Source organism: Taeniopygia guttata, chromosome 5 (assembly GCF_048771995.1).
Source record: "Taeniopygia guttata chromosome 5, bTaeGut7.mat, whole genome shotgun sequence".
NCBI lineage: Eukaryota > Metazoa > Chordata > Aves > Passeriformes > Estrildidae > Taeniopygia > Taeniopygia guttata.
Window position 1 is genome coordinate 33,410,603 of NC_133030.1, and position 21,939 is coordinate 33,432,541.

The window sequence follows — 21,939 nt, forward strand, 5'->3', positions numbered from 1 at the left end:
TTTCAATAATGAAATCCATAGAGCGGAAATCCTCCCGTGTGATGAGAAGAAACCTCAAAGTTCTTTAAATAGCGGAAATGGTTTCACAGGACCCGATTTATGGATCCACATAAGGCTTGCTATCAATGACCAAAAAAACCCTCATACACACCTGAGAGTGCCTCTTCTTCTTAAGATACTGTTTTTAATTTTTACGTCTATCCATCTGCAGGAATTCACTCCTACACTTTTCTTTTGGCTTCTTTTGTGGCTGTGTACAAATTTGTCAGGAAACATGGCTGAATATCATTAGGCATCTTTCCAGGCTGCAGTGCCTGCAGGGCCTGAGGCAGCCACACTAATAGCTCATGATATATTATTTCATACCAACACTAGAAATTTTTACAGAGCAAGATGAAAATACTCCTGTTAGATGTGAGCTGTACTTCTAATAGGACTTTGGAGAAAAGAAATAGGCACACTTCTTTTGCAAGTGTTGCAATACAGACAGGAGAACTATAATGCTTCTTGGAAGGAAAAAATATGTAGTAGCAAAACCTTGAGATGCGTAGCCCAAACTAGAACTGTATTTTTAAAGTAGATTTATTCCCAAGATTACTGCGAATTTAGTTTTAAAAAAATCTTAGCTCATATGAAATTATTTATTTTCAGATTTGGAAAGGTAGAAAAAAGGAAGCTTGTGTGAAAAGAAAGAAAAATTCAAATGCATCTGACTGCAATCTTAAATCAGTCTGTTCCTCAGTTTGGCAGATCACAAGGCAATTTAGGAGTTTAGTAAGATAAGTGTGAGTCCAAATCCACGCAAAATGCAGGGTAGGCACTAAATTTTTAAACAACTCTGAACAAAAGATGTTTAGACCTTGACATATCTTTCCTTCTCTCACTGATCCTTAGATTTTTTTTAATTACTTGCATGTAAATAGGTGCACAGTAAAGTTTGTGAAAAAAAAATAAAATCCCCTTATTGATTCTAAACAATTACAATTATTGATTCTAAATAGGCATGATCACCTATGTTTCCTACAAAGTATATAGAAACTACTTTCTTGTTCCAGAAACATCTCTGATTATCATGAAGATCACATAAAAGTAGAGAAAAGATGTCTATACACCGCAGTTCCATTCCTCAAACCTTCATCTTCTGCAGATTACTTTGTCTGTTGAACCTGATATTGCAGAGTGCCAAACTGTGTGAAGTGGGAATGTTTCTAATGCCATAACCTACCCTCACTGGCATTTACATTCAATTAATGGAATGTGGAGTACCAGTCATCCCTAATAACTAATTGAGACCTAAGAGCTCTTAAATTTAGTATTCCAAGGAATATAAAGGCCAACTGAAGCAAGGTTCAACTCAGAAAAAGGGCAGAAGTTCTTAACATCAAAAACAACTCGCCACATTTTTAACCATCAGGCAGAGTCTTCTGTGCAAGAGGTTGTGAAAGACAGGCTCTGATTCAACTGCAGGTTTTTGGGGCTTAATGCAGAAATGGCTGGCTGAAACTGTATGGCCTGAGTTATGCAGGAGGTCAGACATCCTGTCCAGAACAGATTCTTCTGAGAAGGAGATTTATAAAAATAGCACCAGAAATATGTAACCCAGTGAGTGTATCAAGTATTTATTTAGGACTTGGGTTCAAAATTCTAATGTACTTTCCCCCCACAGGTTCCTAAAGCCATTTATAACAGTCCAGCTTCTCATGACTACTTAAATTTAGAGGTTTTTCTGCCTGGTTGTCACTGGTCATATTTTTAGGCTTTGCATTGCATTTGAAATAACCTGAGTCATTTAATGTTCATGTTTACCACTTTAGTCCTTATTTTATGAGGTTTTTCCATGAGTCTGAAATGATAAATGTCCTTTCCTCCTCTCTGCTGAAAAGTCACGACCACAAGTCATCCATCACAGCTCAAATTTGTCCCTTAAAATTTTATCAGATCACTCACATAAGAGATATTTCCAATCTAGAAGTTAAAGCTCAATTTTTCTTTAGTTCTCAGAGGAGATGAAAAGATCTTGCCTTTCCTCCACAAAAATTACTTCCATTTTTTCCTTCAAATTCTGCAAAGAAAATTAACTAAAAGAAAAATTCCTGGCACTGCAAGCTCTTCCAGTTCCTTTTAGGGTTTTTTGTATGCTTTTTATACTGGAAGGAAGACAGTTGAGAGGGAAAAGGATATGTTGTGGCTGTGTCAGTCATCTCTCTCCCTCGTGCACAGTTCACTGGTTTCAAGCTTCAAAAAGTAAATATTTCATGCACAGAGTGCAAGAAACTAATATCAAGCACTGTGTCCAGAAACATTCTTTAAAGAACTCAGTACATTCAGCTCAATGTTGTATATTATCCTTCATTTTACTCTGAATTATGAACAGTCTCAAATCTGACTGAGATGTATCATCTACAGCATCACTCTTCCCATGTGCAATAAACCACTTCCTTCAGCTTTCTGCAGATAGTAACAGCCTCGCAGTGCCAGCTGTTGCACACATCTGTGCTCCCTGGCTGGCAGTAGGGCGCTGTGCTGGGGCCCTCAGAGTGCCCCCAGCTTTTCACTACTTTGGCAGTGCTGTGCCCCTCACTTCCAGCATGGTGAGAACATGAGTAAGGTTTGCAGCTCAATCTTTTGGTTTCTGCATCTTCATATTTAGTTATTAGTTTTAAAGGGAAAAAATAATGTGATGTGTGGAGCTGCCAGTAGAGTTTTTCCCAAATGTTTGCGAGGATCCTATTTCTCACAGATGTTACTGCCAAAAAAGAACCTTTTTTTTTTTTTTTTAAGAAAATAATGATTGTTATCAATAATTTTGTGCCTAAAGTATTTCTCCGTTCAAATGCTAAGCCTACCATAAACAAGAAAGACTTCTTAAAAAATGCTTATATTTCAAGTGAGAGAAGAGGCCCAAATGGGGAAGGGGAAGGGAGGGGAAAGGAGGGAGGGAGGGAGGGAGGGAGGGAGGGAGGGAGGGAGGGAGGGAGGGAGGGAGGGAGGGAGGGAGGGAGGGAGGAAGGGAGGAAGGGAGGAAGGGAGGAAGGGAGGAAGGGAGGAAGGGAGGAAGGGAGGAAGGGAGGAAGGAAGGAAGGAAGGGAGGAAGGAAGGAAGGAAGGAAGGAAGGAAGGAAGGAAGGAAGGAAGGAAGGAAGGAAGGAAGGAAGGAAGGAAGGAAGGAAGGAAGGAAGGAAGGAAGGAAGGAAGGAAGGAAGGAAGGAAGGAAGGAAGGAAGGAAGGAAGGAAGGAAGGAAGGAAGGAAGGAAGGAAGGAAGGAAGGAAGGAAGGAAGGAAGGAAGGAAGGAAGGAAGGAAGGAAGGAAGGAAGGAAGGAAGGAAGGAAGGAAGGAAGGAAGGAAGGAAGGAAGGAAGGAAGGAAGGAAGGAAGGAAGGAAGGAAGGAAGGAAGGAAGGAAGGAAGGAAGGAAGGAAGGAAGGAAGGAAGGAAGGAAGGAAGGAAGGAAGGAAGGAAGGAAGGAAGGAAGGAAGGAAGGAAGGAAGGAAGGAAGGAAGGAAGGAAGGAAGGAAGGAAGGAAGGAAGGAAGGAAGGAAGGAAGGAAGGAAGGAAGGAAGGAAGGAAGGAAGGAAGGAAGGAAGGAAGGAAGGAAGGAAGGAAGGAAGGAAGGAAGGAAGGAAGGAAGGAAGGAAGGAAGGAAGGAAGGAAGGAAGGAAGGAAGGATCAAAGCCTGGGCCTTTATTAAGCAGGCAAGCCAATATTAACATATTTACTCTCAAGACCCATAAATGGTTGTATCATGCCTACTCTGTTTTGTGTATTCTTTCATAATATTTTTTTAATTGATAGGCAGAAAAAGTGTTTCCTTAAGGAAAGATCAGGCAGGATTGTGAGTCATACATTTTTATTTCTCTGGCTACTATTTAGAGAATTAATAAACAAAAACTGTAAGTATCTATATATGTCTGAGGAAGAAGTCCTCTGCTGCAACTACTGACAGGAGCTGCTGACAGTGAAACTGATGAAGGGCACTGTGTAGGCCTTGGCATTAGAAATAGGAGGGAGGCACTTAGCAGAGCCGTCTTCCAGTAGGTTAAAAGGATAAAGCAGGTTTCCTCCTGAATGAACAACTGTCAGTGGTCATACAAAGTGAGAGGAAGTCAGAAACCGGAGCAGCATGACCTGTTGGGATTAACTACAAAAGCTAATTTAGAAGCCCCTGCTGCTGCCAAAATTATGAGGACAAAGAATTTGGCTTAAAGACACTTTCTTTCTCTTCCTTTGTAATTGAATAACTCCAAGGTGATGTAGAATATAAATCTGCTAGAAAAATATGGAAGCCTGCAGTTTGTTTTTCATAAACAGATCAGATACAATTATTGTTACCAGAGATGAAATTAAGCTAGAAGCTATGAATCCCTAGGCAAAACTTCTGAAAATTTAGCGTGTGTTTGGAAGTGAAGGTTTTGGTTGGACTTTCCCCTAACAGGCAGACAGAATTTGCTAAGTCTGAGTCCAATTCCATGTTTTCCTTTGTTTTCATTGTTATGATAGTCATGGCTACTGCTGCAAAATTAGGCCATTAAAAAAAAGGCAAGCAGCCATGCCAAATGGTTCCCATTTGAGCTAAACTCCTTGGGCTCAGCAATAGACAGAAAGGTACCTATTTAGGACATGTGTTTTCTGCTTATTTCTGCCCTTGACTTGTTTTGGATGATACAGTGAGTTGACAGATGAAATTTCCTTCCTAGGGAAAAAGGCTGATATTTTCCAAACTATTTTCATCCCAAATTGGCATTTTCAGAGACCAATATGTTTAGGAAAAAATCAGTTCAGAAATGTCAAAAAATATTTTTTTTTTAATCCAACCCAAATATTCCACGTTTCTCAAACCATTTTAAGTCTGGTCACACAGGAACTGGAGTCATTCCCCCTTTGTAGGGAGTGGCAAGGGCATTATATGTATATTTACACCTATACAGTAACACAGATATTTCACATATACAGAGATATTTCTCATTAGATTCTGAGCTAATGGAAAACTGCTCAGAAACTAGAAACAGGATAGGAGACTTGCACCTCTGCTAAATATGCAAAGAACTGATCAGGATCTATATCCTGGACCAGCACTGATAGATCCTCACAATGTGAAGATCCCAAAGCAACCTAGCTCAATTATCATGGCACAGAACCCACAGAAATCTTGACTCTTCTCAGCCAAACAGTGTAAAAATTCCCTGTGACTTTCATCTGTTACTGCAAAGTATCTATGGTTCACAAGACAAAATCACAATCAAAAAGTCAGCAGCTGGTCAACCTTCCCTTTCTTGCTCATTTCCCCACCTTTTAAAAGACATTGTATAAGTGCAGTGTTCTCATAAGAGCATTTAAATGTGAGAGAAGTATAGCTATGTTGTCTTGCAGACTTCATTAAATTGTGCTTAGAATTCATTTGCTTTGTTGACCCAAATGATGGAATCAATTCTTGCTGTAGAGAATCTTTATATGTCCCAGAGCATTCATAACTCGTGAGTTCAGCCATCTACAAGTGTTTAATTACAGACTGCCTGTTTCATGTAAAAAAAAATGTCTGCCAGCAGTCTTTTGGATAGTAAGACATGAACTTTGTAGATCTTCTCATGAGCACCAGCAGCAGAAACAGAGAAAATTACTTCCCCAGAGTAACTTGAATATATAAGTTTCTGGCATGACTAGGTATTTTATGCTAGAATTGTAATAAATTTTGCATTGAAATTTATTGTTTTCCCTACTTCTCCATCCAGAAATGTATGTGCATTTAAGAATACAATATGAAAATTAAACTCACAAGACAATATTACTCAAGATGTGGGCTCAAACTTTGCCAGAAAGAGAGAACATCTAGGCTTTGAAAATACAGATCATGAATACGCTAATATGTGAAGATGCATCTCACAATTCATAGGCTAAAATCATAAAATGCCCTGCATTATTTCATCCCTGAACTGACTACTTTGAATATTTGAACTGACTAGAGGCTTCTTAACATTCATATTTCTAAACTTCTTTTTTTTTTTCATCATAGATTTCTATGCAAAATCTTGTCTTGCAGTAAAATGCTGAATTTCTCTGATGGAATGCTTTTAAAGCTGAACCTGAAGATTTGGGTTGAAAAAGACAGACTTTTTTTCTTTCTTTCTTTTTTATTTTTTTTTAACATTTGGACCTGCCATTATTATTATTATTATTATACAAGAAATCCTCAGATTTCTTGTATAATACCTTATCTCCCCTCTCTCTGCCTTTGAGACTCCTGGCTGCAGCTGCTGTGCAAAGCAGTTTCCTTTGAATGTACATTTCTGAAGATAAAAATCTGCTGTTCTTAACTGCTGAAGTTTGAGTCCCTGTATCAAGCCAGCATACATTATTGCAACCTCAGCCTCCTCTATGTGAGATGTTGCTGCCTCACCGCAGTGAAGGACCATGTGTAGTCATTTTTTGGCAGACATTAGATAGACCAAAATATGTGAAGACCTACTCTGGAGAGTAATGTTGTTTCACCTCTGTCTGGAAGACAGAATACAAAATTGAATCTGGCAGAACTTAAAGAAAAAAGGCAAAGTTGTTTCAGTACCTGAGGACTAGGTGAGTGAGATTTTTTGTACTGCAAGCGGAAGCATAATTGGAAAGGTGAGGAGAAGGTTTCCCGAAGCTACAAGGGCAAGCACAGTGAGCCTTGACAGTGAGGCACTGCCAAGAAGGAGTCATCTCCACCATCAGCACGTCATCTCCATCATTTCAGCACGTCAGCATGGAATCAGTCAATAGGAACATTTGCATTTTGGGCCCCCAGACCCTGCTCCTTGCTGACCACATGAGGACCCATGTCATGCCTTCAAGGGCTGTTGGCAGGGAGGCCAGGTGTCCTAGAGGCCCAGAAGCAGCCAGGGCTCTGGGGCAGGCCCTGCTTTGCTCCTGTGGGTGTAGGGACAGCCCTGGGGCTCCCTGCATTTCCCCTTCACTCCCTTCCAGCCCATGATGTGCCGAGCTGGACCAAAATCTTTGGGTGGCAGTGATCAACCACAGGGCTGTGAGTGATGTGCTGGAGGCACTGGGCTGAGGGAGCCAGTGTCCCCTCCATGGCCCCTGCCAGAAATGCAGGAAAGTTCTCGTAGTGAGCAGGAGCTTCACACCTAAGCCCTGTGCCAAAAGAGTGGAAGTGGCGTTTTCGGGTTGTCACCAGCCAACCAGCTGGAAGGCCAAGGGTCATCTGTGAGAGAGGCTGAGGGTGAGATATTCTCCTCTGGCAGCTCCCACTGTGAGAGGGTTTGCTCCTCTCTAGGCCCTGGCTGTGCCCCAAGGTACCTTGAGGTACACAACTCCTTGAAGCGTGAGCTCATTTGTTGTCATTTCTACTTCTGGGGAAAAAAGGTCAGAAGAAGAGATCATTAAATGTGCAGTATTAATACAGCATGGTCTCTAACACAACAGGCATGTTGCAGTGTTATCATATCCAGGAAAACAGCAGCAGGCTACACAGCTTCAAAATACCACCCAGAAACTCTTGTTTGGAAAAGACAACTCATAGCATCAAAGTCTAAATATATTTGCCAAACCATACTTAACCCTACTGCCAGGACACCAAATTTATCCCCTTAAGCAACAATTCACTAAGAAACATGGTGACTGTTCCTACAAACTGGCCATGGGTTTGCTTCATAGAGGTCAGGAATACAAAAATAGACCTACACATATTAATGTTTGGTGAGAAAGGTGGGAGGTGCTCTGTATGAAATCAGCCTGAGGATAATTTGTTAGTAAGCCTCAAAGAAAGAGGCTTACTAACTAGCTAACAAAGAAAGAATACAGCAAAACCAATATAATGGATAGTTGTAAGGTCAAAGGAAATTAATGAAAATTTTAGAGGTTTAAGCTAATGCTTTCAGAACAAAAACAAATGAGACATGAATGTCTAATAGAAATCTCATTGAGGAAACAAATTACAATACAAGGCATATACCCATACTTAAAAAACCAAAGTGAATACCCTAGTTTCTATCTGCTTCTTCAGACTGTCCTCATGGGCAGTCTTTATGGCAGGGTATGTGGAATAACTTTCTTCAGTATCTGCAAAGAGGGAAAGGGAGGGAGTAGCTCTTCCCTGTTGCTCTGAGCCAGTCACAAAGCAGTCACCTCTTCACTTCCGAAAGCCCTGCAAAACCACACTCTGCATACCAAAACACAGCTCTCCAAGCCACAGCCTGGCCCATCAAAGTTCTGACATGCTCTGCATCCAAGTCAGCTCTTGTCATAATTGTAATCACAGTATCTACTGAAACTCTGACTGTGTGCATGGCTATGTGTATGCACAGGTCCTGATCTGAAGACTGTGATATGCCTGACATAGCCCTACAACAAATGTGTGTGTTGTGTTTGCCAGGAACTCTTGGTGGGAGACAGAGGGACAAGTCATGGAAGAAGTTTGCTTTTGTAATGTTGTTTTTCTTCTTTTATTCCTTCCCAGAAATGAATTTTGTACTCTGCATGCATCTTTCAGTACTCATCCTTGGACTCCTGAAAGCAAAAATAGAGAATGTCAAAACTTGTAAGGGGTTTAAAAACAAGCAAAAAAAGCCAACCACAAACTGTATGCAAAATAGATACTTCAAATATATGTAGCAGATACACGTTTTACACACACACATCAGTATGTGCATATATGCCACATATGAAAATATACATGTACACATGAAGACACAGCATTTAAAATCCTCCAAAACCACACCAAAGTGATAGCCTTGGTCAGAGAGGGACTTGATTGGTTTTGCCTTTTAATATTTTATCATCTGAACTCAGGGGATAATAGTAAGCATATGTAATTTTGGAGTTTAGTCATCTAAGACTTTCTTACAAGTACTTTGACTCTTGGTATCTACTGGGGAGTGCTTGTCCATGTAAACTTCTAGGAATTACATACATGTGAGCTTGCACATGGAACTAATCTCTTCTAGGTATAATTTAAAATGTTCTTACAGATCAGCAGGTCCTAAAGCAGAACTCACTGTTTTTTTTCCCTTTGACTTCCTTTGATAGATCTTAACTACCATGTTTAGCATCTGATAACCTGTAAGGGCACTGCTTGGCATAAGGGTGAAATCATGTTATTTGTGCTTTGATGGCTATTACTGATTCTCATATGGGAGCAAAACATTCTGTGTAGAGAACTAATATATTTATGCGTCTTTTATTTATAACCTGTTTACTTGCAGGACATAGGATTCAGATTTATGAGGACCAGGAAAGAGAGGGTTGTTGTTGTTACTCCTATTCCTAGCCAGAAATGAGAGTGCCTGCAGATTTAATGGTGCTAACCAACTAAAGATTTTTTTCCCATATTTCTATATCTGTTCTTCAGAAGAGATAGCTACATTTTAAATAACTTTCAGCTCATAAGCACATAGACTTTAAAGGGACATCACCTTTCTGAGTCTGGAAAGTCTTACAAATGCCTAATCACAGTTTTGTATATTCAATAATGCAGAAAAGTCCAAGTTTAAGGCGTAGCAGTTGAAATGCTGCTATATATATATATATATGTAAGGGGTTATAACTGATCTTAGCAATTATATGGCAAAGAAATAATGAGGTACTGAGCTGGTTGCAAGGATGCCCACAACTGGAACCGCATCAACACTCTCTCTCCAACATTCTGCACCCACACTAGTAGGCAAGGTCTGGGCAAGATCCACTCCCAGTAGGCTGGGAGTGGATAACCAGGAGAGCTGACCCAAACTGACCAAAGGGATATTCCATACTAAATTAAATCTGCTTGGATACAAAAGAAAGGAGGAAGCATGGCCATTCATTATGTATATGAACCACTACTTCCTCAGAAGTGACTGGCTATTGCTTGCTGGTGGAAAGTAGACTATAAAATATTTTGGTTTTCTTCTTTGCTTGTGCATGGCAACTTTTGCTTTTGCTTTAATAAATTGCCTTTTTCTTGATCCATGAGGTTTTTTCCATCTTATTTTCTCCCTCTGCTTGTCCTGTTGAGGAGTGATAGAGTGACTTGGTAGGCAACTGGTGTTCAGCCAAGGTCAATCCACTACACACATGAACATGGATAAGGTCCACCTGCAGGGAATGATAGCCATCCTTAGTGCTGTTTATAACATTACTTGTTAATATGTGCCATAGTACTGACAACTTCCTGGAAACTTTAGCAATGCAGAGGTTTGAAAGAAATGGAATGACCTGTAGTTCATAAACAACACAGGCTGAATAAGCTGCTTCTAAAGGCATCAGAAACTCTTGCTCATAGATTTATCCTTCACTTCTAAAACTAACAGTGTTTAAAAGTGGCATGACTAAAAAGGCAGTGCAGCAATAAAAATTCCAGTTTGACTCTAGGGATAGCTTCAGAGACATTGTGGTTAGAATTTTCTCCATTATTTGCAAGTTGCCAAGGAGGAATGTTCTTTATTCTGGATTGTCTTTGGGAAACCTATTAAGATTTTTAATTGCATTCAAAAATACACTTATGTTTTGAAACCTAGTCTGCAGGAAGTTTAAACTTCATTAAGGTCTCTGAGTGTGGCAGAGACTTATGTGTTACAAAGTGCTTAGCTTGTCTCTCCCTATTAAAAGTACAAGGAATAATGCCAGTTTAGGGAAGGAATAGAACAGAAGGGAAGGGGGGAACACAAGTTATGAGCTGCTTTGGTCTTCATACCCAGGAAGTCCTTACCAACTTCCATTGCCTCATCTCATCTCTTCTATTAGAAGGACTTTATAAATTATAGGAATAAGTCACCCATCACAAATAACTTCACAACAGAGAGCAACTAAGTGGGACTGAAACAGGATAGAAAACTCCCTTCTCCTACTGCAGATAGTTTTGAGCTGCTTGTATTTTTTCTTCTTGGTAAGGATGAAAGTCAAAAATCTCAAGAATTTCCACAATTGAAAATCCAAAAAATGTGTGAGCTGAGCGCAGATGGAGCATTTCATTTCAGTAATTTAATCATATCTTATTTCCATGCTGATCTTTCTTCATTAATTTTTCACCTAAATTTGTTAATATTTTAAATACTTTACTTTTGTAAAAAAATCCATCTTGAAGGAAACAAAAGCTTTCTTATTCAAGAGGCTGAAACAGGGATATTTTTAAAGTTTCTTATGCAAATTAATAATTAAAGAGCAAATGGAAATGTAGGGATACTTTTCTTAGTCATTAGTCTGAGTCATAACTCAAGTCTATAACAAATGCTATGTATTTTGGTGTGGTTATTAACTCTTTTTCCTATGTGGTTGACTGCAGCAGCATTTGGATGAGGCCTAGAAATATAGCTCTCTTAAGTAAGCCAACACCAGAAGTAGGCTTCACTCATGTACTGATAAGTCAACAGAACATCAAGGAGAAATATTCTTTTTTTCTAGCCAAGAACCGTGAAGCTGATCACAAATAGAATGTATCCTTTGGCAATAAAATTTTTCCTCTAGTCAATTCCATGATTAAGCCAAAACCACTGCTTTGTTCCTCCACCTGTCTCAGTGAGTCAGAAATGATTTCCTCTCATTTTGCCTCCAAATGGGATGCCAATGCCCTGTGTGGACTGAAGAGGCACAGGTGTGTGCCCACATTTGTGAATTGCTTAGCCTTTGCAATCTTGGCAGCTTGTCTGAACTCTGGCAAGTTTTTTACTGAATGAGATAGCAAATAGAAGGTAAAAACCACTTTTGATGCTGCTCATAGTTTTTTTACTTTAAAAATCAGGAGTTTGAAAAATTTCATCAGCATAATCTGTAATTGGTTTAGAACCATGACTAACTAAAATTCTAAGTTTTGTTCCTTAACAGAAGTTCTGAGAGTTTAATTCCATGGAATTCTAAAAGTTGGAGATGAGATATATATGTGTGAGCCAAATTTTTACATTCAATTTTTGTAGTACTGCTATGACAATGACTTCACAGGCATAGGTAGCTTTGTACTTGTGAGTTATGTTGCTGCAATGGAGATTTCTTTCATTTACTGTATACATTTTAGCTTATCTCATAACTGCATTTCACACCAAATTCTCTCTATTAAAGAGAGAATCCTCTCTATTAATATTAATTGATGGCTTTTGCCAAATGTTCTTCCAAAGCCAATATGAGTATGTACATGAGGTGGCACACGAAGAGGTGCCACCTATACAAGTGACATGTCAGCCCAGGCAGCGTGCTCTCCACCTAATAACAGTGGGAAAGAATCTGTATGACTCAGAAGCAGAAAAAGGAAAATAATCATCAGACCTCTGGACTGAGTAGTCAGCTTGCCAGGGAGGAGAGTTGTCAGAACCAGTGAAGTCTCCTCTGCCTTATTTGATGGATTGTAGATAGGTGATTTCTGCCCCTATGGCATCCATCTCTTCCAGATAAAGAGTTCTGTACCTGGTTATCATTGTTTCAGTGACAGTAACAGATTCAGACACTTTGAGGCATGGTGTTCCTAACACAGCTGTAAGAACATCAGTAAACAAATCAACCCCCAAATGCAGAAGAGTATGCATGTGCCCACTGTGTGCATGCATAAACTTCAGACTGACTAGTCTCATGCCATACTGATGAGCAATATATTCTGGCTGTCCTTTTCCCATGCAGGCTTAGCATAGCTGATTTGTGTACTCAGCACTGAAACTTACACTTTTCCCAGGACCCATCAGGTCAGATTGCCCATAACCTATTGCTGCTTTGATGGCTCTCATCCCGCTTTCAATTGATGTGGCAGTGCGTGAATACATATGACCAAAAGCTTGATATAAAATTCATTTGTCTAAACACCACCTATTTATGTTTGATGGCCTGAACAATTATTAATCCTGATTGGAAATATAAGTCATTGTGTCTGCAGTATCCTGTCACAGCACCCCTGTTAGCTCCCCTGAGGCCAAATTCTCTGACAATGCACATAGTGTCCGGTTCTTTCTGCACACAGTATCGTGCCCTAGCTGAAATCCCAGGGAGGAAACCTCTTTTTCTGTATGCTCACTAGTGTGGATGATCCCCAGGAATTTTCCTGGTCTGCCAATGTATATCAAATAAGACAGGAGACAGAGCCTGTACTACTGTATGCAATAATTTTCTACACTCTCAAAAATGTTCCAAAATGCCTCAGCACATGCACACCTCATCTATGGTGGGCACAACCTGTATCCTTCCTGCTATAGCATGAGCTCCCACATTAGTCCTGCATCTGTGTAGAGTCCTGAAGGAACTGGAGTTTCCTGTAACCTATAAAAACAGTGGAAAGCTCCAGAGCAGTAGCAGACATGCTCTTTGTGTTAAAGAAGTGATATATTCCTCCTCACTTCTTGCTTTTCACTGAATTCTCTCCCTTAGAGAAGACTCTGCTCCATCACTGCCACTGAAATATCAAGTTCTAGGTTGTCGATGACCTAATCTGCCTAGCAAACAGTCACATACAAAACCCAGAACAGCAGGCCCCAACCACCCTGTTGCATTGATGGCTGGCAACACACACCTTCACCCAATGCTATTTTGTCAGCAGTAATTTTACACAGCCACTGTGAGACAGCCTGTGCACAGCACAGTGAAATACAGCGTTGGGCCAGGACCAGCTGCTACCAGTTCCTGCTGTGTAGAGCCCATCCCTGCTAGGTTCCCAATGCTCCATGGCTCCTCTCTCTCCCTGTGCCATCCATCCACAATACTGTGATGTAGGGGACCCCACCCCCTCCCACAGATATGTCTTTTTCCAGGCCGGGAAATGGCTAACAAAACCAGGGGAAACAGTTTGGTCACACATAACTCAGCTACTGTGGAAAAGCGTGGTTTGGTTTCTGTTGACAAATATCCCATGAGTGTTGAGCATTTCCTTGATATGATGTGGTGGGAGGCTTCTAGGCAGCCATGGACCTGCAAATACTGGTCTGCAGAAAGTGGCATTAAGAGTTTTGCGTTTTGCACACAAACAAGGAGAGCACTTACTTCACCTGTCACAGCATTTCTTGTGTGATTTTTACAATAAGTAGGTGTCTGGTTTTGACTTGTGTTTTGTCTCCCAGCACAGTGCACTGTGGAGGAACTGGGCTCCCATATCCTCACACAAGCATGCACACTACAGGGCTCTCTCCTCCCAGATTTCAAGCAGAAATGGCACAGAACTCTGCCACACAACATTGCTGATGTCCAGGATTCTGGACCAAGTTCCTACCAGCATCCAGGGAGAGAGAATGCTGAGTGGCAAGGCATGAATGACACAGTCAAGTCAGGCAGAGCTGTTACTAGAAATCTCTTGCTGCATGAATGAGAGGGGGAAGGACAGGAGAGAAGTGCAGAGCAGATACTGTTCAAAGGCACACTAGGCAGAATGCAGCATAGACAACCCTGGATAACTTCAGAGACGGCTTATGGACCTGCAAGGTAAATTAAAACATGGTGTTTCTCAGTTCTCTATGGATCTTACTGGGATAATTATCAGAAACACTTCACCAGAGGATTGCAGTAATGCATAACAGAAATACCAGTTTTGATGTTCAGTCTGGTAGAAGTCCATCATCTCAAATACATCATTGTAACTTCATTTTGACTTCAGTGAAGTATTGCATTTTTCATTAGATAACAACTTTTCCCTACATATAGAGATGCTAAGGCTGGGGGCAGGGAGTTGTTTTATTTCGTTTTCTTTTTTGTTTTGTTTTATTGTTTAGTAGTTTTTTTTTAATGCTGAATTAATTAGAAACCTGCTGGAAGACTATAAATAATACTTTAGGTTTAGCAGTTAAAATTTCTGGATCTTAATCCAAAAGGGTCTATAATAACAACTTGGTCAGACCTCCTGCCTGAAAATGGGCACAGATGGAATGAAGGAGCATTGTACCTCTGGGTATATATTTCTGTATTTTCTCTAAGAGTGATGCAGAACTGAGAACATGGGAGGTTAGTTGCATGGCAAAAAGAGAAATGTACCATCAGTTGATTATCTTTGCTTGCATATGCATTCTAGTGCAATGTCACCTTTCCTCTGCTTCCTGTGAATCAATAAAAGAATATAATCTCCTGGAAAGAATACAGTTATGGAGAACCCAGAAAATCCTTTAGTCACATTGTAATCTAAATTTCCTTAAGGTCAGAACAGAAATACCTACATATTTTCTGTTCTTTTTTCCATATGCATCATACACTCATTTGCTAATTTTGCTTACATTTCCTCTGCAGAAAATTTAAAAAATTAAGTAAATTCCTAAAAGGCAATAATGAATCAATCAGAAACACCACAAATATGTTTTTGGCTCTCCCAGTTTTTTCAGCTTAGTGTTAAAAAAAAATGGTACAGTATCCAGAATATTCTAGATATCCTACCCAGTGAAAATTATTATTATTAGTTAGAACTGCACATTGTATAAAATAAAACAATTTTAAGCTCAGTTTATAGAGAGGTTAAAGTTTGTCTTTGATTTTTTGGTTTTTTGATTTCTTTGGAAGTTTTGGTGCTTGGGTTTTTCCTTTGGTTTTGTTTTTCCAATTTATGAAACAAAATATTCTGCTTGGTGAACTGGTTTGATGATGGAATTGCTCCTGAAAGTTATTTGTCAGTGAAAGGAGTAATGAGAACATAATAGCTAATCCCTGAAAAGTTCAGCTGGATTAAAAACAATTTGAATGTTTTTTTGGAACAAAAACCCAAAGCTTTTTGCAGATGGTCTTCATTAGAAATACTAGAAGAGTTATTTCACAGCTCCACTAGAATGTCTAGTCAATATCCCCTAGGCCTTAATATTTTCAGTTTCAGAGATTAACATTCTTGTTGTAGTCATCTACTTGCATCGAAGAAATATACTCACCATACACACATATAGATATATTTACACATATATACACACATCTTATCCTTTTAATGCAAGCAAATTATATATAAATATATTTGCATATATTTATATTACAAGAAAAATAATTAAATAGATATGATGATGAGAAGCCTGCTGCTTCAGATTAATTTTTCTTCTTTTGAATCTGAAACTAAAGCTAAGGAAGCTAGCAATTTATTTTATACTATACTGGCAGTGTCAATTACACAGTACCATTGCAAAACCAATTTCCTGCTATGGAGAAAATGGATGTACCCTGGAGAACACATCAGCCTCCATGTCACCCTCCTGCCTTGACTTTAGCTATGGTACCACACACAGGCAGATAGCTAGATATATAGTTATCCAACCTGCATATATTATCTGATTGGCATGTTCACTTGCTCCTTGACTGCCATAAATGAGTGGCTGTGCAGGTGCCACTAGCACATGCATCTTTTTCTGAATGCACCATTGTAGGAGTAGCTGAAAAGCTGTTTGTATTACACAGTCAGAAAGTTGGCAGCAGGACTGGGTGAAAAATGGTAAGTATGTTTCAAGAAAAAAATCAAAATCTTAATGTTTACTTTACTTTTTTTAATCAAATAATTTTCAGGCTTTGATTTTACAGTTATTGCATTTTCTTCTTCTTACGTTTCTTCCTTTGACCCCTTTTTTTGTCCTACTATTTTTATTTCCTGCCCTTTGTTTTTAATGACCAAGTAAAAGAGAATGACAATAAAGGAACAGAATGAATTAGAGGGAGGAGGAAACAATACCTATGAAACTGTAACACTTTTAGTAAGTTAGTTTAATAGAGATATCTTTGTTTACCTGTCTTTAAATATGCCAGTAGGTGAAGCTCAATTTGATAGAAAATATTTGGCTTGCTCATCTTGTTTAGCTGGTTATAGATTTTGACCCTATCCATTTTCTCTCTTAAAAATAGTACTATTGTACCTTTTTAGATAACACTATAAGAAATTACTACCTCTTTTTGTTTTATGTGTTGGGTGTTTGCAATTTATGAGCTGAATCAGCAGATACATATCTTTTATGCATATGTATAACAATTTTTAGAAATAGGCAAGAATGATTTTTGAGTTAAAAAGGAAAATAAATAAATTTTTTTGTTTACAAATCATGGCTTAAGCTATTCCTCCATCTCAAGCTTCATGTATTTGCTTTCCATTTCAGCAGCTGCTGGAAGCACTTCAATAGGAACCAAATAAATCTATACCACCTGTCTGTGTGAATTGGAGGCCAAATCATTCTGTTATTCTATCTCAACATTTAAGAAGTTATAAAGCATCTCAACTACAATTTTCATGCCATGAAGAAAACAAACCAGAAGGGGAATAATAAAAGCTTTGTTAGGCAATTTACAGGCATGTGACTTGGAATTACCATAAAATCTTCATAATTGATCCAAACATTCTTTGCAATCTGAAGCACAGTGTCTTCCTCTTCAAATTTGGAAAATGCTGATATGTTGCAGCTTGAATTTAAAGCTCACCTATATCTATTTTACTGCAAGTTACATTTTTAGATCTTTTTATATTTAGCTTCTCCCCCTGTTATGTCTCATGGCAAGGTGGCTTTGAAGAAACTCCTGGATTTGTGAGTATATAAACAGTTTCCTGAGAAAACCATCATGATTCTTTCAGAAGCACATGGTGTGTTTATCCCTACAGACTTGAAAGTTATTCTGCTCTAAACTCTGCAGGTCTCCCACACAATGTTTATCAATAAAAGCAGATTTTGAATCCCTGCCTTTAGTCCTAAATCCCAAGGTAAGGATTGACTGGAATACATTGGAACAGATCTTTAGGCTTGGACGAAATGCTAGTCTTAGGTCATTGCCATGCCTTTCAAGCACTCAAAAAACCCCTACTGTAATATGTTATTTTGGTACTGGGCCATGCAAACCTTGCCCAAATTTTCAGTGTAGGAGCTGTCAGCAAAGAGCTGTATAGTTGTAGGCAGGAGATACTTCAGTGCACTTCAAATGAAACTTGTCCCCTCATTTCGCTTCAAATCAGCTGATTAGGAAAAATGCATTATTGTGCCAAGATGAAAACAGATAAGCCAAACTAATAATTTTTTTTCCAGTGAGAGTTTCATGCAATCTATTAAACAGAGAATCCAGAGCAGCAATCAACACATTCACTGGGGTGTTAATGGAGATATGGTAAAGTAGTGTATGACAGCCAGGGGACAGAGTGCACTTCTTACTCACTTTCTCCAGCCATGAAATCAGTAACTCAGATCATTTGTCTTAGTCATCTACTGTTACTTTGGGGTGAATCAGTGCACGGACATTTAAGGACATCCCAAGCAGATTTGTTCATTTAATAGGGAAAAAAAACGAAACAAAAATAACAACTGTTTTATTTGAAAGTCAGGACCAAGTGAGATTTAGTTTAGCTAAAGCAATATTTGACATTAGTTCAAGTTGGGCAGGAGTTCAGCCAGAAGTTATCATATGATTGGGTTTTGGGGTTTCTAGTTTTTTGTAAGTCTGTGTGAAATGATCTAGTAGTGGTCTGAGTCCAAATTCCAAAACATAAGTGCATCCGTTCCTCACAAAACCCACAATTTTCAATATTGTTAACAGTTTCAAAATAGAAGGAAAGACATATAACCCCTAGTCTGCTCCAGGTCTGCTGTGCACATCTGAAATAAGGGGATGTGAAATTACATAATTGCCTTTGATCTATTCACAATCCCTCATTAATTAAAAAAAAAAATCTCTGATAAAAAAAAAAAAGAAAATAGCTACTAACCACACCAACTACTCTGTTAAGGTGTCTGTCCTTATCCTATAGATCTCAGCAAGCCCTTCGTGGCATTGTCACACTATTGTTGAGCCTGGCTGAGTCAGCAGGATCTACACTGCCAAGATGAAACAACTTACTATGGCTTCTTTTAGAGTAATTTGAAAAGCATATACCCTAAAGTTTCTTAAAAGTTGACTTTTCAGTCATTTGGAAGTATAAAATAAAATATATTAATAAATATAGAGGTTTAGAAGATAATATAACGAAAAACACTGCCATATTTAAAACATATGAAGTTTTCCACTTTTAAGGAAAGCTTTTTTATGTCTATCACTCTAGCCTTCACTGCAATCAATGAAACACTTTTAGTCTGCATTTATAGTAAATATCCCATTAAATAGTTTCAATGGTAAAGGGAACAGTTGAAAGTAAAGGAAAAGCTTTCACTAATCTCTCACATATAATGCCATCTTTAACTACATAATTTGCCTATTCCTGACAGAGTTCTTCAGAAAGTATTTCTTAGAGGACTAATTAAGAAGGCAATCTCAGTAGTATTGGTTTTGGACTCCTCAGTAAACAAGTTATATTTTTAAGAGTACATCATGACAATTCAGCACTTAAAAGTATTTGCAAACCAAACTCCACTAGTCTAAAAAGTAATGCAAGGTGTATGAAGACATGGGATGTTTTCTTTGTGAACACCAGTAATAACATAGCAATAAAGATTATATACCATTTACCCATTTGTTAGTTGAATTGTTTCATCTCTCTGCCTTCTTCTGCATCTCTCCTCCACCTTTCCAAATGAAAGTTTAAACTAAAAAATTAAGCTTGTCATTCAGGATTTCAATTGAAAATGAAATTTCAAACTTCAGAATATGATATCAGCTTCAGATAAGGGTGTGGAGTGCCATTAAAACAAGTGTTGAAGTTAAGTTTAATGTTCTGTATCTGTTTAGTTATATTTGCTCAAACTTTGGAGTAGCTAAGAATATATTTTATCCTGAATGAACTTTACAAACTATACATAACCAACCAGATATTGAAATGAAGAAAAACTGAAAGTTACTTTTTCTATGCAGTTTCCTTTGACTTTTTCTCATTTATTTACCATACTGAAAACAACAGATTGGACTGCAAAAGTTTTTGGTCGCATTTTATGTCTGTTTTATCGCAACATACTGTGAAGGTGATGTGGCTGCAGCCTATTTTTGATTCATATCAGTTAAACAGGAGAAGAATCAGGCCCATGTAGTCCTGCAAGGATTGCAGACATATATGGTTTCCTGGCATTGATCACAACCGCTGGATAATGGCTCCCCTCAGAGGCTGTATAGGAAGTATGCGCCAGCCCAGCAGGTCTCCTTGCTACTTGATGTCAGGAGGAAAGAGGTTGTGCATTGTGTGTGAGTTACTGCAAACTCCATCCTAAATGCAATAGAGTCTGTCAGTTTAGTTATTTTCTTTTGTGGGAAATGACTATAGCTAATGAATACAATATGTTACAATTAATGATGGAATTATACATAAGAAATTAAAAATTAAAATGTGGTATCAAGGATTAAGATTCATTTTACAAAATATAGTGGGCTTTTAGGTTGCAGTAGAAGCATGCAAAATAGAAGCTTACCTGAATAATTTCTAATATTTCAGCTTCACAAAAATAAAATGAAGATAAAATAATGAATAAAATATTTTTATTAATTTTGCAAGCTAGAGATGTGAATGTTTGTCCAAACAGATGTTTAGAATGACTCTGTGCCAGGCTCAGTTGTGTATTTGAGAATGCTCTTTCTCAGTAGTCTCTCACAGAGTCCCATATGTCCTTCAAAGCTTACAAGCAAATTTTCTTGCCTCAAAGCCGTTAATTTAGGATAACATAACACCATGAACTCTGTCCTATACTTCTTTGAGGGATTCTATTAAGAAACATGAAAATTACTCCTTCCAATATTATTTCCTGCCACTTTTATGAGTTGCATAAAAATGTCATTAAACTGACTATTTAAAAAGTATCCTAAAAGTTTTCTTAAAAATTACCCACAGTTTGACCATCAGATCATAGTGGAATGCGTTGGCTTGACTTGTTTATTAAACAAGATAATAGAATAAAAGGATAATTTAATACATTGAACATACTTTTGTGGTCTACTCATTCTTCAGATTTCTCCAATATGAGAAATGGAGAATATCAAAGAAACTAGTATGTGGCAGATTCAAAAATAGCCAGGAGTAAGCAGTTCTTCACAAATGAGGAGGAAAAATTCCAAGTCAGAATTTTCTAACATGACCACCATCAACACAGGAAAAGTCTGGAATCTATAACTGGTGTAAAAACTAGGAAAACATCAGCTTACTGATCAGTAGCAGTTGAAGTAGCGAATGAAAATATAGGAATTATTAGGTAAGGAAAAACAACAGAGAAAGAGAAGCACAGAGCTCTGTCCCAGTGTAGACCCATGCTGCATCATGAATCCTATGTGCAGGTGAGTCCCTTGTCTCCAAAATGGATCCAGCACAGTGGGGGAGGTATGGGAAGGGGCAGCAGTATCAACAGGATGTGCAGCAGCTGCCATACATGAAGCCATCAAGTACCTGGGGCTCTTGTGCCTGGAAAGGACTCAGCTGGGCAAAAATATGACAAAAATTTATAAAATTATGAGTAGAAAAAAAAAATTAAAAATTAAAAGAGAGATGATCGGTCATCATCTCTCCAAATATAGGAAGTATAGATCATGAATGAAACCTAATGGATGGCAAAATCTAAAGCAAGCAGTGGCAGATATGTCTTGCCTGAACACATCACTAAGGTGTGGAACTGCCTGCCTACTGTCTCAAGCTTAAGTGAGATAAACAGGAGACTGGAGAAATTAATGGCTGTTAAATGTGTGGATTTCATGTCTAGCTCAGCAAAACCTTTAGTGAGGAAGTGCAGAAGGCAGGGAGTATCATATTTTAAAAGTTCATTATTCTGTTGATAAAGGACAAGTCGAACTACAATCTTTTGCTCTCTAAAGGAATTTCATAATCCTCAACAGAAAAAAACCTCACAGAAAGGTATTTTATAGTCTTGTAGAGAATATGAAATGGCAAGCATCACCTGGAACACATAAAACCAAGATTAAGAGTAATTTCTTTTCTCTCAGTCTTTACATTGGCAGTTCTGAAATAATTTTGCACAGATGCGTTTTTCTCTCACACTGTTATAAACCTGGCCAGTAGTATTCTGCATTTGTTTTTAAAATGGATGAATAAGAAAAAGAATTACTGGTTTTTAAAGTTTTGCTGCATCCCTCTTTTCCACTGAAAGGTAAACCTGTCACTGTAGTTGTGTCCTGGTTCTGTCCAGGACAGGGTTAATTTTTTGCAGTTGCCAGGAAAGGTA

At 38.4% G+C, this 21,939-nt stretch overlaps 1 long non-coding RNA gene across 1 annotated transcript in view; it reads right to left on the minus strand.

Annotated features, from left to right (window-relative positions):
* Window positions 1-6,132: 6,132 nt before the first annotated feature.
* The window catches only part of LOC115495528 (uncharacterized), a 108,673-nt gene continuing 92,866 nt past the window's right edge, over window positions 6,133-21,939 (minus strand). The window contains exon 4 of the long non-coding RNA XR_012056360.1: window positions 6,133-8,494. This is a non-coding gene — a long non-coding RNA (uncharacterized lncRNA). The remainder of the gene's footprint in view (window positions 8,495-21,939) is intronic.